Source organism: Phyllostomus hastatus, unplaced genomic scaffold, assembly GCF_019186645.2.
Source record: "Phyllostomus hastatus isolate PE091 unplaced genomic scaffold, TTU_PhHast_1.1 phas_contig_150, whole genome shotgun sequence".
NCBI lineage: Eukaryota > Metazoa > Chordata > Mammalia > Chiroptera > Phyllostomidae > Phyllostomus > Phyllostomus hastatus.
This window is the reverse complement of record NW_025333611.1, coordinates 1,220,970-1,236,146: the sequence shown is the minus strand read 5'-3', so window position 1 is coordinate 1,236,146 and position 15,177 is coordinate 1,220,970. Positions and strand designations below refer to the sequence as shown.

The 15,177-nt window shown below is 62.5% G+C and overlaps 1 protein-coding gene across 3 annotated transcripts in view; it reads left to right on the top strand.

Annotated features, from left to right (window-relative positions):
* CARD11 (caspase recruitment domain family member 11) overlaps window positions 1–15,177 on the top strand; it is a 66,268-nt gene that overhangs the window by 9,391 nt on the left and 41,700 nt on the right. Inside the window, exon 1 of one of the 3 annotated variants that reach the window (XM_045824365.1) lies at window positions 13,188–13,322. The exons of 1 other annotated variant lie outside the window; for it this stretch is intronic. The gene's annotated coding sequence lies outside the window, so the exon portion shown is untranslated. Of the gene's footprint in view, window positions 1–13,187; window positions 13,323–14,429; window positions 14,449–15,177 lie in introns of those variants that run through there. One more of the 3 variants, XM_045824375.1, reaches the window with a different exon arrangement.

Here is a 15,177-nt window from a genome sequence, read left to right as displayed (position 1 = left end):
CCGGGCCGCTCTGGGCGAGGCTGCTGTGAGTGTTCTTGTTCTCACCCTTTGGAGACACCCGTGTGCATCCCACCCGGGAGCGTCTCAGAGGACACTTGCGCTCAGCTCCACTCAGCAGGGTCCCGAGAGCCCCGCAGCAGCGACACCCCCACCCACTGCCGGGGCGGGGTGCCGGGTGCCCCACACCTGTGCTCACACTTGGTATTATCTGTCTCCTCATTTTAGCCTCTCCGGTGGGGGTGCCGTCAAAACAGATACTTCTGAGGTTTAAATTTGCGTTTCACTTATGGCTAAGTCGGGCGTCTTCTCGCGCGCTGGCTGGCCATTTTGGATCTCCTTGGGAAGCTTTTGCCCTGGTCGCCGTGTTGTCATGGAATCGCTGGAGTTCACACATGACGGGTGGGAGTCCTCTGTCAGGTAAATGGGTTAGAGGTACTTTTCTTCAGTTTACGGCCTGCCCTTGAACTTCCTTAATGGAGTCTGCTGATGAACAGCAGGTCTCATTTTAATACGGGTTTTTTTTTCCCCTTACGGGGAACTCTCGTTTGAGTGCTGTTTGAGAGAGATAGGCTGACCCCCAGGTTCGTGTTTCCTCTAAAAGCTTTATTGTTTCATTTCTCACATTCAGATCCATAATTCATCCAGAATGAATGTTTCCTTTTAAATCTGCCTTGGTAAAGTATAATTTACATACGACAAACTGTACCCACTTTCAGTCTGCAGTGTGGTGACTCAGGATGGAGGTAGGCACCCACGTAACCACGACCCCATCACGATGTGGGCTGTTCCCATCGCCCCACCCCGTGGCCTCCGCCCCTCTGCTGCGCAGGGCGTGTGTGGTCCGAGGGCCAGCGGTGTCGCCCCTCCTGGGAGCTGGTTCCACTCGAGGGGCCTGGGGCCCCGGCCTGGACCCACTGAGTCAGAACCCGCGGGTCACAGGGATATTGTTAGATTTCCCCCCAAAACTGGCTGGACAGTTTATCGTCTCACCAAGACAGTGTGAGAGTACTTTTTTGCCCTGTACCTGGGCCAATGCTTTGTACTACCAGGACTGAAGTGTCCCCACTCAGATTGCCAGAACACGCTGACGGTAACGACACGGACGGCTGACCGTGCCCGGGGCACGCCTGCACGGGCTCTGGTGATGTCCATCGGCTCATGGACCCCATGACGCAGCCCCACGGGGACCCCGCAGGACGGGGTCCCTTGTTGTTCCAGCTCCACGGCGGAGGACACTCAGGTGCAGAGCGGCCTCTCGCTGTGGCCCGGACTGTGTGCCCTTGCTTCCCCCGAGCCTGGCCGTGGCTTCACGGTCACGGTCGCAGAGGCCCCCATGGCCTTCGGGGCGTTTTCCTTCTTTCCTCTCCCACCACGTTCCTTGCCTTCTTCTTGGAGCTCTGCACCATTTTTGTCTCCCGTGTCGAGGGTGTGCTCCTGGCCCACGGCTCACACTCCTAACTCGGTCGCGCCGTGACCCGTCGTGCGCTGTAGGTATGTCGGGCTCCGAGGCATCCAGGGTCTCCCTGAGGACGCGGGCTGACTGCGCCCTGCTTGGGAACGCTTTCCTGCCCGGGACTCTGGGCGTGTTTTAAATTCCCTTCTTCGAACGCTTTTGGAGTTCGTTATTTATTTTTTTTAAGTCGTTCATGAATGCTGGACTTATTTTTGCCCAGGGGCCCGATAGGAATATCGGTTTCTCCGAATTATTAGCACATCGTCCCCACGGTCCCCGAATACCGCTCAGTCCTCCCGCTGCCGTGCCGCGCGCCCTGGCCGCGCACCAGACTTCCACCGCAGCCGGGCTGTTCACGGGATTGTGTCCACCGATCTGATTGTCTGTCTGTGGACCTTGATGGCCCGCGGCTCCGCAACATGTTTCAACAGCCGGAGAGATAGACGTCGTCTTGGGTGTAGCCGCCTTGCCGAACTCTCGTTGGTTGTAGCAGTTTATGGTCTCGTTGTTGTTCCTTTTAAAACAACGCTTCGTGTATGTTTTTACAGCACTTTTGGTGTATAGGCTGGAGGTCATGTTGTTTCGTAATTTTCTTTACTTTTGTATTATTCGCAGCAGAGATGCCACATGTTATTTCTGCTTTCCACTGCTGCTTGAAATTTCTTCTGTGGCGAATGCCTGGTGGTAAGATGCCCCTGTGCCCTTGAAACCAGCCTGTCCTCTCCGTTATGGGGTGCAGAGTCTGCTGGTCCATTAGAGCGAACGTACATCGTTCTCGCTCCTCGGACCGTGCGTGTCTGTCCCCTTCGTGGGGGCTTTATGGAGTCTCTCGCCGCGACAGCAACTTGGCCGGTTTCTTCCTGCCCGTCTCGCGGCTCTGCCTCTCGGGCGCCGGAGCCGGGCTGCGAGGCCGGGGACACGCACAGGGGAGCTGGCTGCTCTTGGCGGCCTAAAGCGCCCCTTCGCCCCTTCTGGCGTTCCCCCTTCGGTCCACTTCCCTGGCGGCCCCTCTCCATTCGCTGTAATTTCTGATACAGTGGACTTAACGTTTCATATTCTTAGTCACGGCGACTTGGAGTGCGCGTCACTTTTTTAGCTTCCTGCCTTCTGTAGAATCGACCGCGTCTTCTCTTCTTTGTTCCGTTCTTCCTGTGATGGTTCGCCATCGCTGGCTCCCATCGATCTTCCGGAGGCCCGGTGGTTGCCTCCCTTGTTGGGAGTGGGTGACGGGCGTCTCCGCCGATCCCAGCGGTAGAGCGGCTTCTCCCTCTAACTCAGCCCATTGTTGCGTCGGCACCTCGGGGGGCTCTGTCGCTCGGTGCGCGAATGTTTGCGATTGTTACATTCAATCGATGTATTGACCCTTTCAGCAACGTGAAACGTCCTTCTTTGTGCCGCCACAATTGCTACTTAAACTCCATTTTGGCTGATGCTCGGGGAGCCACCCAGCTCTCTTTGGCTACCATGCGCCTGGCGTATCTCTCTCCCGTCTTTACTGAGACCCCCACTGATTACCGCACTGTCACTCTGCCACCCCACCGAAGACCGTACCTTCAAGGACACTTCCGATCTGAGGGTCAGGCGGTGGGGGCGACACCGTGGGTTTGGGGGACACAGTTCAGGTCCCAGGAGGCAGGACCGTTGCTTCTTACGCCCTGTGTCTCCCCCTCAGGGTGTTCCCCTGCTGCTAATGGGCGTTGTTTGGTGGTGGTTTCCCTGTAGGTCTGTGGGTGGGAAACGGTTTGAGTCCTTGCACGTGTAAATGTGTGTGTGTGCGTGTGTGTGTGTGTGTGTGTGTGTGTGTGTTTTCTTTCCTCCTCCTCTGGGGTCCCTGTGTAGCCGAACATGGAATTTCAGTTTGCAAATTATGTTTCCCTGGAACTCTGGGGATACCACCCCATGGCCTTCCCCTTCCAGGGTCGCACCGGCCGGCCGGACCCTGTCTCTCGTGGGCGGCACACGTGGGGTCGACCAGCCCTCCGGATTCCCGCCCCCCGGAGCCTGGCATTCCCACGTCCATCGCCATGGGCTCCCTCCTCCCGCCGCCTCCTGGCCGTTCTCAGCTGCAGACTCTCGTCTTTTCCCGGTCCCGGAACCTTTTCCCAGCATTTCTCTGAGTGTGTCCCCCTCTCCGTCCCCCGTGTTTCCTCCTCCTGGGTCGCCTGCCGGAGGAATGCTGGGGCGTCTGGCCCTCTCTTCCGCGTCTCCTGACCCTCCTTTCGTCCTGCCCGGCCCCCTTGCCCGGGTCCTGGGAGAACCGCTCAGTTCAGCCTCCCAGCCCAGTAACCCCGCCGCAGGCTCTGTGCGTCCTGCGCACCCAGTCCGCCCGCTGGCTTCCGCTCCTCGGACGCTCCAGATCTCGGGGGGGTGCTGGTTGGGCCGGGGTCTCTCGCACCCTGATGAGGACATTCCGTGTGCCTGTTCGAGTGACTTGTTCTGCTGCTCTCTCCGGGAACAGACCCCTGGCGGGGGTTCTGCTGGTCACACTTGGTTGTTTCAAACATCGTGTCTCTCAGTGAGGGGACGGAACCCACAATGGGCGTCCTCGGCTCGTCTGCCACCGCTGCCTCTGGTCCTGGCAGCCTTTTGTGAGAGAAAGAGAGAGAGAGGACCCCAGGGGTGTTGGGGAGAAAGAGAAAGGTGCTTTTCGTGGCTCAGGGGCCCCTGTTCCTGCCCCCACACACTGCCCCGGCTCTCGGACCACCAGGCCCGTGGGAAAACTGCACCCACCGTGGTTTGCAGAGGGTCAGCCGGCCCAGCGGCGCCCGGCCCAGCAGCGCCCACCCCTGGCAGGATTCTAACTCACCTCGGGGTCACTCCTGCGTCTGGCACGCCCAAGCTTGGAATCGGCCCTTTCCGTTTGCACTTAGGTTTCCTCTTCCAGTCCCAGCAAAAGGCTCCCCTGGGCTGGGGGTGGGAGGGAGGGGGGGGCTGCTTCGCACACAGCTGCCCTCCTCCGTCCGATCCTGCGCTAGTGTTTCACGTGCCTGCGTCCCGTTACCGGGTCGCTCGGAAGAGACGGTCCATCGGAGACCCAAGGCGTCCCTCCCTTTTCCTTTCCCCACGAGCCCCGGCCCGGCCCGCTCTCCCGTCTCCTGTCCTTGTAGACGCGTGTATATGTTTTCAAGGCGCGTTCCGAGCGCTCCACTCCCGTTTTTACTGAATTCCATCCGTGGTTTGGGCCTTGCCTTCGTGCCCGTCGGGTCCCTTTGAATAATGACGACGAGCGCGTGTGTCACGGCCACCGTGTCCTCCAACACCGTGGGACGTGACACTCTGCAACGGCTCCTCTTTCTGTCTCCGCCGACCTCGCCGCCGGAACCCGGGGGCCTCGGGGCCCAGTGGCGAGCTCTTGGCCTCTCTCGGGGAGCCCGGCCCTGGCTTCGTCTCTTTATTCCGCCGCCGCCACCTGTTAGAGGATGCTGTCCGACCGCCGTGAATTCCTCACCGGGAGAGGCCATCTGCCCACCTGCTGCCATCTCGCCCTCAAGGTCATCACAGAAAGGTGGTCGGGAGCTCACGCAGGATGTGCTGTTGGGCCCGGGAGGTCAGCGCGCGTTGCCCGCCTGCCGGGGTTTCCCGGGGGGGGGAGGGACTCGAGGCGACCTCCTGGGGGAGGGTGTGGAGGTCTGCACCCACACTCCCTCCGACAAGGAAGCGTTTGAGTCAGGGATTTGCGGATCTGCCGTGCGGCAGAGGGCGGGAGCTGGATCTCGCAGACCGAGGAGGCCTCGCCCCAGCTGCTCACAGGGCTTCCTCAGACTGTCGGGCCCCAGCCCGGGCCCCTGCATTGCCCAGGCTCCCTGCCCCAGCCCGGCACCACCCCCCACCACCACCTGGAAATGGCCCAGAAAATGCCGTCCTCTGAAATTCCACCTGCGGTACCTGAGGGAAAATGAAGGCCGTGGCCCCCAGCGCGGGCCACCCAGCCTGAAAGGTGAACGGAGCTGGGCTGCTGGAGACATGGGTGCCCCCTGTGCACCCCCTCAACAGATGCCGAGCCGGCGTGGAGCCGGGCGCACCGCTCCGTTCGTCACAGCACGGCTCCGGGGCGGAAGGCGGCGTTCTCCCCGACAAGCAAGGCTTGGCCCCGTGCCTCTCACCTGCGCCGTCCTGGGAGCGCAGGGCCTGGAGCTGCGGCCGAGTCCCCAACCTCAGAACAAGCGCAGGAAGTCCTGGCGTGGACACGAGTGCGTCCGCCTTCGCCAGGTCATCGCTGGACGCGGGCCCTGAGAGGGGGCTTCTCACAGCGCCGGGCCGGCCACACGGGCCGCGTGGTTTTTCCGTGAAATAGAAGACGCATTGTTCGTGTCCACCAGTAACTGTACTGACTTGGACATTTTGAGTGTGCCGGCTGTCTCCTGGACGACATAATGTTGGTTGTTCTCGACGAATGTCTCCATTCGATCGTTGTCGGCTCCAGCTGGTCCACCCGACCCGGGAGCATCGTCCAGCAAGAAGTCTCCAGCACGAACCTTCGCAAACCACCCCTGACATGTTCGCTCAGTCACAGCCCCTCCCCCGCACGCGGCACCCATCCTTGCTTGGGTTGGGTGGCGTTTTTGCCTTCCTTGAAACGATAAATCGTCACCTGCCGCAAATGCTTCCTTCCTTCCATCGTCAATATTACAGTGGCCACACGGAAATTCACCCATTTTGAGTAAGTTTTTTTTTTAATGCACGCTGATGGGACAGCTGTCACCGTACAAACGAACAAAAGTGTTTCAAACGAGGCTAAAGACAACTAAGCGCCACCAGAGCCACCGCAGGGAAAAACCGAACGCGCTTTTTGGCCGACCCCATACACGCCTGGGAGCTGCTTCAAGAGACAGGGGGTCGGCGCTCAGACCGGCTGGGAGGGGCTGCTGGCCGCACACACACCCCCCCCCGCCCCCCAGGACAGTCACGTGAGCGGCTCTGAGGGCCCCTGCAGGTTTCTGACACTGTGTCCCACGGCCCCCTCCGCGCTTTTTTTTTTTTTTTCTGGCTAACCGCACGCAGAGGGAAATTCTGACCCTCGGAACCCAACTTCCCTTACTCTCTTTTCGAACTCGTCTGGTGGGCAGGCAGCCTGCTACTCCACTCGCTCAGACACTCGAGTCACTGCCATCCAGCCTCCTGCCACAGTTTCCTAGTACGGGTTTATCCGCACGTTGTTTATTTCTCGCCGACATCCCCCACCGCACCGCAAGCTCCTTGCAGGCAGGCCCACACTGAGTCTCCTCTCCTCTCTGAAGTCAGTGCTGAGCCACGCCCGGCACACAGTAGGCGCTCTGCAGGCTTTGTTTCGGTCTCCCGGGGGCAGAACTGCTCCCGCGCTCAGCCTGTGAGCACGCTGACACACACGGAGTTGCACACCTGGAACGGTGAGTTGTATGATGTGTGCACGGTGTGTGGTGTCTGTCAAAATAAGCACACGTGCAAACGCGGTGCCGAGGGAGCAGATCCGCGCGGAGGCGAACGTGGGCGCCGGCATTCCCCGCCTCTCCCCGCCTCTCTGGGGGTGGGGGCCACCACCCGGAAGGGCCGCCCGCAGGTGCCGCCCCAGCCGTGTTCGTCGCACAGTTTCACGCACCTGCAAACAGGGCGGGCGGTCTGCCAGGCGTCACGTGGCTGAGCATGACAGAGGGGGTCCCTGACCCCTGGGGGCCTGCAGGGCGGACAGGCGGCTGCGCGAGGAAACGGCGAGGCTATGACCCCGGGGGCAGGGCCTCCTCGCGGTGAACTTGGATAGAAGCAGTTGCACCTTTATTCTCACGGACTCTGGCGACGATCTCGCACTTCCTTCTGATTACGCATTCAGGGGACACCCACCGCGGTGTCAGGGGCCCTGGCGCTCCGTCGCCAGCGGGAAGCGCAACCGTTCTCACGGCGGCGACGTCTCCACACGTTGTTTGCTCTGCCGCGTTTCGAACCCTGGGGCGGTGTCCGGCCGGTGCCAGGCCGGGGGTCGGGGGCGGGGCAAGTGAGAGTGTCGCCGTTTTAAATGACCGGATGACTCCGTTTCGGCCTCGTGGGTCCCTGTCCCCTTCCGTGGGTCCCTTCACGTATTTAAAAACATGATTCTGGAAAGAGTCCCAGACACCAGATGGGTTTGGAAAAGTTAGGCAGCACCGCCCTGGGGGAAGGAAACACCCCAGGTGGTTCCTGCAGGGGCGATAAGGGCGGGAGCAGCCGGAGGGCGGCAGGTGGAGGCCCAGGTGGTGGCGGTGGGAGCGGTGCCTGCGCGGAGCGGCCACTGGGCAGGACGGAGCTCGTCGTGGCCGGCCCCCCGCCGGCCCGGACCAGCCTGAGTCGCCGGGCATTGGGTAGAGGGCCGGTGGGCAGAGCTCTGCGGTCCTGGGAACAAGGACAACGTCTTCCGAAGGAGGACGTCCCTCCAACCAGCTCCGGACGGTCGCGCCGGCCTTGGGGGGCAAGTGGATGCAGGAAGCTCCAAGGAACTTTCTGGAGTGTGCAGCGGGAGCTGGCGAGCCCTTCTCAGCCCATCGGGAGTAGGGGGCACGCTCGACAGTGTAGGGGGAGCGCTCCGCAGTGTAGGGGCGCCCTGGGCGGCGTAGGGGTGCACTGGGCAGCGTAGGGGTGCACTGGGCAGCGTAGGGGTGCACTCAGCATCAGGGGGTGGTGACAAGTGGCTCCCCGCTCCTGCAGAGGACACAGGCAAAGGAAGGCACGTTACGAATGGTGTGTCAGCCGGAACTGTGAGGTTCTTGGTTTTACTAACCTGTGTCACAACCTTAATGTTACTTAAATGGGGTTGGTGGTGTTTTTATTATGGTTTTCCCTTCTCTCCCCCACGGCTGCTAATATTTCGTGTCTCGGCTCCCCATTTTCTGTTGCCACCCATTATCCATTACTGTCACCACCCCGCCAGGATGTCCTTGGAGGGGACTCTTAATGGAGCTGTCCCGGTTAAAGAAATTCAATGTGATTGAACTGCAGCGAAGAATCAAACTCCAGATCCCCGAAAGGGATGAATGATAACGAGGTATTGGAGCATATTGCTTATTTATTACCGGCAGAAGGCAGGAAAGCATTAGCATGGAAAACGCTAGAAATTAATCACAGCTTGTGATAGGAAACCTGAAAAAGTCACCTCCGTCTTGTTATTCCCGATGTGTTGTCCCCCGGTCCCCACCGTCCTTCCCCGACAGGCTGGCCTCCCAGCTGGCCCGCCGCAGGCGCAGAGGGGACGGATTACGCCAGAAAGGTGGCAACTCCCGTGTCGCCTGGTGTTTAAAAGAGGGTGGCGGGGGATGGGTGTCTGCGAGCTGACCTAGAGTTCAGCCCTGGCCCCACCGCTCGCTCGCTGCAGCCTCAGACAACCCCCCGACATCTCCAGCCCCCGGCGTCCCCAGCTCCGGGTCCCCAGCCTGTCCAGCGCCCTGATTCTGAACCCTTCCTCACAGAGTCGTCCTGGGGGTTAAATGAGCTGCTGCCGGTCCCTGTCTAGTCCCCTGGCTCACGGTGGCTGTTGGGGACTGACGGAGGGGCACAAGGCCGTGTCACTCGGCATGCTATCGATGGGCCAGCATCGCATGAAAAATGCAGAGTCCCAGGCCCCGCCTCTGCCCCCTGCCCCCCGTGTTAGACTCCGCCGTCAGCAGGGTCCCTGGGGAGACGACGGGCATGGACGTTTGAGAAGCCCCGGTGCCCGTCCCTGTACGCACAGGGCGGTTTTTACTGAGCCGGAGAGAGAGCGCTCTGCGTTACGCCAAAGCCAGGGAAGAGGTTCATGCACACGGAACAAATTCACGGGATATTTGCGTGGGAAGGTGCCCGGGAAGTCCCCAAATCCTCCTCTTTGCAGATGAGGAGACCGAGGTCCCGAAGGGTGAAGGGTTTGCGAGAGGCTGCGGAGCTGGAGTGGTCTGTTAAATAAAACCACCGCAACGCCTGGCCTGGAACCACAGCGGTAAACGGTTCAGCTCCGGAATCCGCGATCTCAGCAGAGCTCAGCTGCAGAAGCGCATCTCTGCTCCGGTGCCGCCCGCTGGGCCAGCCCCACCCTGGGGCTCTGGGGTCTGCTCCCGAGAGGGCGCACGGGCATGGCAGCAATGTCCCGGGGAACAGGCAGCGGCCCCTCCACCTGTGTCTGTGGATCGAGTTGTTGCACAGACTCAAGGGGAAGAGACGTGGGCCCCGCCTCCCGAGGAGAGGAGCGGCAGAGCACATGGGGTCGAATTTTTAAACCTCCACCTGTAGTCTTTAAGAGACCTGGGATTTCGACAGAGGTTTTTCTAGCACGGAGCTCTCTCTACAATTCCAATTCGAACTTCCCTCTTGATCTGTCCTTGGGGAAAAATTAGACCCTGTCAGCTTGATTCTGCATAGAAATAAAAATGGCCCCCTCTTTTCGTGTGACAATGCGTGCTGAGTGCCCAGGGCCGTTCCAGCCTCCTGGCCCAGAGAGAGTCCCCAGGGGTTGTCATGGGGGAAGCCAGGGCGGGGGGGAGGCTGGGGGGTCAGCTGCCCTGCCTGCCAGCGTGGTCATCTCAGGACTGTCTCTCAGTGAATGCAATTCCGCAATAAGACCTGGCTGGCACCAAACTTCTCCAGGCCCTGCCCCCGGCTCACCTGCCCACCCCTACCCCCACCCCTGGGCCTCTCCCCGCCCTCAGCACAGGCCGCTGCGGGAGTTCCCAGGCTTCCTGGCTTTCTTCTACTAGAGAAATGCGCTTAGCCCTCCCAGAAACCCCACCAGCACAGGCATCGTGAGACCTGCTTTACAGACAAACCGTTCGCAGACCACCTACAGATCCCTAGCGAAGGGAAGCCGAGTCAGGGGCCGCCACAGACACGGGGTGGGTGCCGAGTGTCGAGAAGCGCTTGCCCGCCGACGTCTGGCCCTTTCTAGCGGCTTTCCCTTCACCTTCTGGGCAGAGGCTCTGGGCCGGCCTCCCCCTCCGTTCTGCCGTGGACGGAGGCAGCTGTTGAGAGAAGACAGAGCTGGCCTCTGGCCAGGCCAGAGTGCCCAGGACCGTCCCACAGGCCCAAGGAGGGCACCCGGGACGCACATGTGATTCTCTGCCCGAGGGAGGGGTCTTGGCGCCCTCCCAGGCCACCCAGGGACCCGAGGAGGGCGGGGGCGGGGGCAGGGGGAGCTACCGGGGCAGCGGGTTCTGCCGAACACCGTGGGCCTTCTCCTCCACGCTGTGTCTCCTGGCTGGGTTCCGTGGCGACTTCATTAGCAGCAAGCTGCTAATTGAATGTCATATTTATGATCCGAAAATAAAATCACCCGACCTTTTTGAAACAGGGTTTTATGAGTTTTGACTCCAGCAGCTGCGTCAGCAGTCCAGGGCTTGCGCTGCTCAGACCCGGGGTTTGGACACGAAGATAAATAAAACAAACAACCCAGGAGGAGGCGGGCTCCAGGGGCCTCCGTTGGGTCAGACCAGGGCCCCTCCCCTCCTCCCCCGCCCCAGCAGTGTCGCACAAGGAGCTCCTCCCGGCCCCCTTGGGCTTGCAGGGGCTGGGCTTGGGGCTCACATGGCACAGCCCCAGTCTCAGTCGGGCGTGCTTCGTCTCCGGGTGTCCAGGCTCCTGTGGGGCTGTTCTGGAAAAGCCACCCCTCACCCAGGGCCTCCGGCCCCAGCCTCGCTCACTGGGTGCGTGTGCAGGAGGCGCCGGAGGCTGCAGCCCTTGGTGTGTGACTGGGCCGCTGCCGCCTTCTCCGAGGGGTCTCGGGACGCCCTTTCCTCTGGGGCCCAAGGCGACCCCCTCTTCTTGGCGGCTGCCCAGTCTGCCCTTCCCCTGTGGCCTCGCCCCTTGTGCGCCTCCACGGACGAGCCCAGAGGGAATCTCCTCGCCCCCATCCTGGGAAGCTGGGGCACTTGGTCTCTCTCTCCCAGAGGCAGCGGCTGGAATCCCAGAGCTGAAAGGGATGTCAAACCTTCCCGGGTCTGGCACCCCTGTCCCGCTCCCGTCCCCGGCGCGTGGTTGGGCATCTTGCCCCTGAAATCCTCCCGTGAGTGGGCAGCTCCGCTCAGCTTGCTTGTGGCGAGTTCAGGCTTCCTGACGTCTTCACTGCTGCCTCTCCCGTCTGGGCTGGGGAGGCCTGGCTTGCTCTGCGGGAAAGAGGGAAAAGGGGGTGGGGAGCAGGCCAGGTGCGGGGGTGCAAAAAGATGGTGCCCGCTCCGCCCCTAACCTTGTCCCGACCTCTGCATTCAACGCCTCCCCCTCCAGACCCTCTTCCACACGGTGGAGACGATGTGACCTGTCCCACGGGGTGGCCACAGTGGGCATGACAGGAGAGGAGGCAGAAAAAGGGCCCACCAGGACCCAGAGCAGGCAGGGGGTCCACTGGAGGGGAGGGCTGCGATCCTGCCAGGCGAGCGTGTTAGCTCCTGGCGCTTCCGTCCCCTCAGCTGGCAGCCGCGGCGCGGGTGGTGAAGTGGCGCCCAGGCCTGCGAGGCCATGAGGTCCGACCGCGTAGCCTGCGTCTTCCCGCCGCGCTCCCTCCCTTTCGTTCACTCTGGAGAACCTCGCGGTGGCGTCTCGCCAGGCTAAGCGCAGACCCGCCCCAGCGCCCAGCGGTCCCATCCCCAGGTGTTTGCTCGGAAGAAGGACTTGTGTTCAGGCAGCGATGTGAACGACGATGTCCCAGGAAAGGAATCGGGAACACCACCCAAGTGTCCGTCAACAGGGGGTCAACAGGGGACAGGCGAACGGACTGGGGCAGGAGCCGAGGAGCAGGCGGCGACACCCCGCACGCAGGGGGCGCGCTCCGCCGGGCGCGCGCAGACGGGCCTCGCCCGGGCTGCGGTGCTGTCCACACGGATAGAAAACGCAGTCTCGGCGCCGCGGGTGGGGGGCGGGTGGAAAGGACCCGGAGGGAACTTTCCAGGGCGGCGGCCGTGCTGATCCCTTGACCGGGAGTCTCCTTCCAGGGGCGTCTTCTGTTTCCAAACCCACCGAACCGTGTGCTTCAGGTGCACGCGGCTTACTGATCACGCCGACGGTTTCTTTAGAAAAGACAAGGGCCCGCCCGCCCCCTCGGGACCGCCGCAGGCTGGGGAGCGCAGCGGGATGAGGCTGCCCTGGCCATTTGGACCGCGCGAGCAGGGCCGCGGCGCACGGGGCGAGAAACTCGCGTCTGGCTGAGCCCGGAAGGAGGGGGCTGACTGGCGGGCTTCTAGGAAAGGGGCGGGGCTAAGCTCTGGGGACCACCTGGCGGCGCAGGGCGCTCCGCCCACCGGCCCGCGGCCCCTCCCTCTGTCTCTGGCAGCGTGTAGACTGCGGGTCGCCAGCGGGTGGGGTGCCCGCTCTCCCTGCAGACAGACAGAGATCCGGAGAAGCACGTGGTGCCGTGCTCGGCTCTGAGCACCTCGGTGGGAGGCTTTCAGAAGAATCTTCCAGGGGTGCGCTAGGCTCCCCGCTTCCTGCCAACCGGCTCCCTCCAGGTGCAGTTCCGTCAGGGGACCGCGCTCTGCTGGGCGAGGTCCGGCACAGCGGCAGGGCCCTCAGGACCGGCAGAGCCGGCAGGACGGGCAGATCTGGGGTGACCCCGGACTCCTGCCCGCCCCTCCCGCCCCTGCCGCCCCCAGTGACAGACAGGGCCCCCAGTTCTCTGCCGCCCCTTGTGGCCCCCTTCTCCTCTCCCGGCCTCTGCTCTCCATGGAAACTCACCCACAGCGTCTGCTCAGAACCGAAATAAAAAGGGAAGTAGAGCAGCCCACCCCAGCCCCCACCTCTGCCCCTGCTAAAAATAGACGCGGCCTCTGCGCACCGCGTGCGGGCTTCTGGGGAGGCCACTGCTCTGCAGCCTGGACGGCTTCTGGGGCCTGGCAGGCGCTGCGCTGGAGGCGAGGGGTCTGGGAGGAGCTCGGAGGGACCCGCCAGCCCGGGCACAGCTAGTGTGCAACCCGTGAGTACGTTCCCCAGGGGCCGGCCCTCTCGCTCCGGGGCAGGCGTGTGCCGAGCTCCAGGGGCCACGTCCTGGCGCAGAGGGGCCCCACCACCCATCTCTCTGCCGTCGTCCACACCACCTGCTCTCCTGGCTTCACCGCCTTCCTCTTCATTCCGTAATTTCCTCGACAACATGGGGCCCCTCCCCCGGGGGCTGGGCAGCCAGTGCGTGCTGAGGCTTAGGCGGCTCCGGGCCCGCAGCTGAGCCAGAGGGGGCTCTCAGCAAACGCCCGATCACCGGTTTGGACAGGACAGGACGCGCCTGTTCTGCTGGCTGGCTTTGCTAACAGTCTTCCAGGGAGGCCTCAGCGAGGCCCAGCCGCAGCTGAGGGGGGCACAGGGGTGTTCCTGGGGGGAGGAGTGAGATCCCCGTGACCTCCGCTGCGTGGAGGGGAAGTGGGTGCCGTGTCTGGTTCCAGGAGCCGGCCCCGGGCCTCTCCGTGAGCCCTGCAGCCCTGCCCTGTCCGGGACCCCTGCCCTCCCTGGGAGCACCGCTCAGTCGGGTCCCCGGAGGGTCGGTAAGATTCCGCCGTCGGCGAAGACCTACGCCAGTTGTGAACCATCCAACAGTCCGACCCAGGCCAGCCGTTCCCACCAGCAAAGCCGCTGGATAGACGATCCAGAGGGAGACCCAGATCCCCAGCCTGGGAAGAGAGGCCCAGGCCCCCGAGGGAACCTCCCCCCCACCCGGGACCCCTGGAAGGCACCTCAGGAGGAGCCTGGTTTCCTAACGAAACGCTTCCGCTAGTCCTGTGGGCTTGAAGAACGCTTCGCAGCCCCGGGCAGGGGTGGGAGGCCGGGGAGAGTTGGTCCTCGGGGACCGAGTCCTCTTTCCGTGGTCGGACCGACGTCACCGCTTTGAGGAAGTGCACTGGGGTGCAACGCTGTCCTTCAAAACAGGGAGCACGTGGTTAATTCCTGGGGCCTCACGGTCACCCAGCAGGGTGGCCTCCCTGGCTGCAGAAGTCTCCCACGCGGGTCGGAGGACGCCCCGGCCTGGTCCGTGACATGCGTGTGTGTGACGCCAGGTGGCCAGCCTCCAAGCCGGGCTTCCTACGGGAGTCCTTGATCACCGGCAAGAACAGGTCGGTGCCCAGAAGGGCAGCCAGGTTGTTCCAAACAACCCCCTCTCCCCTGGGTCCCACTGCTCTCGCGTGCCTGGGGGCTGTGTGGATGGTGGGGCCTTATTTAATTACTGGTGGTGGTGTCACTTGGCACCCCCGCCCCCCCCCCCGCCCAGGCTTCCTGGTGTGCATCTGATGCAGGAGCTTGCCCTGCAAAGGACCTGCAGACGGTCTGTGGGCAGGCCGCCTCCCAGGGTCCTCTCTGCGCGGCTTTTGGAGACTCGGTGAAGTGTTTCCATCGTGACTGAGGAGGGAGCGTGAAAACAGCAGAAAGAAAAACACGGTCTCGGATTTCTGGTGCCCGTCATAGAGAAAGTGAAAGGCGACACCCACCAGCCTCCAACCCCGCGAATTCATTCAAGGCGCTTCCACACACACACACACACACAGAGAGAGGGGGTGAGCTGCCCAGCCCCCCTCGAGAGGCACGTTGGCGTATTTTGAGATGTTCTGTGACAGTCTCCCGGTCCATGGAAAATGTGAGTCCTCGTATTTTTTTTTTTTTCTGCATCTCAAGCTCTCTCACGGCGTTCGAACAGGTGAGCCGGCCTTCGGGAAATCAGTCAAGTTCACGGGCAAGTTGCTAAGCTCTCGGAGCCGTCAGGAGGAGGGGTGGCCGACACCGGATGCTGAGAGGGGCAGGAGCCTGCGCCCTCCTTCACACCCCTGCCCCGCCGCCGCCTCCCGCCC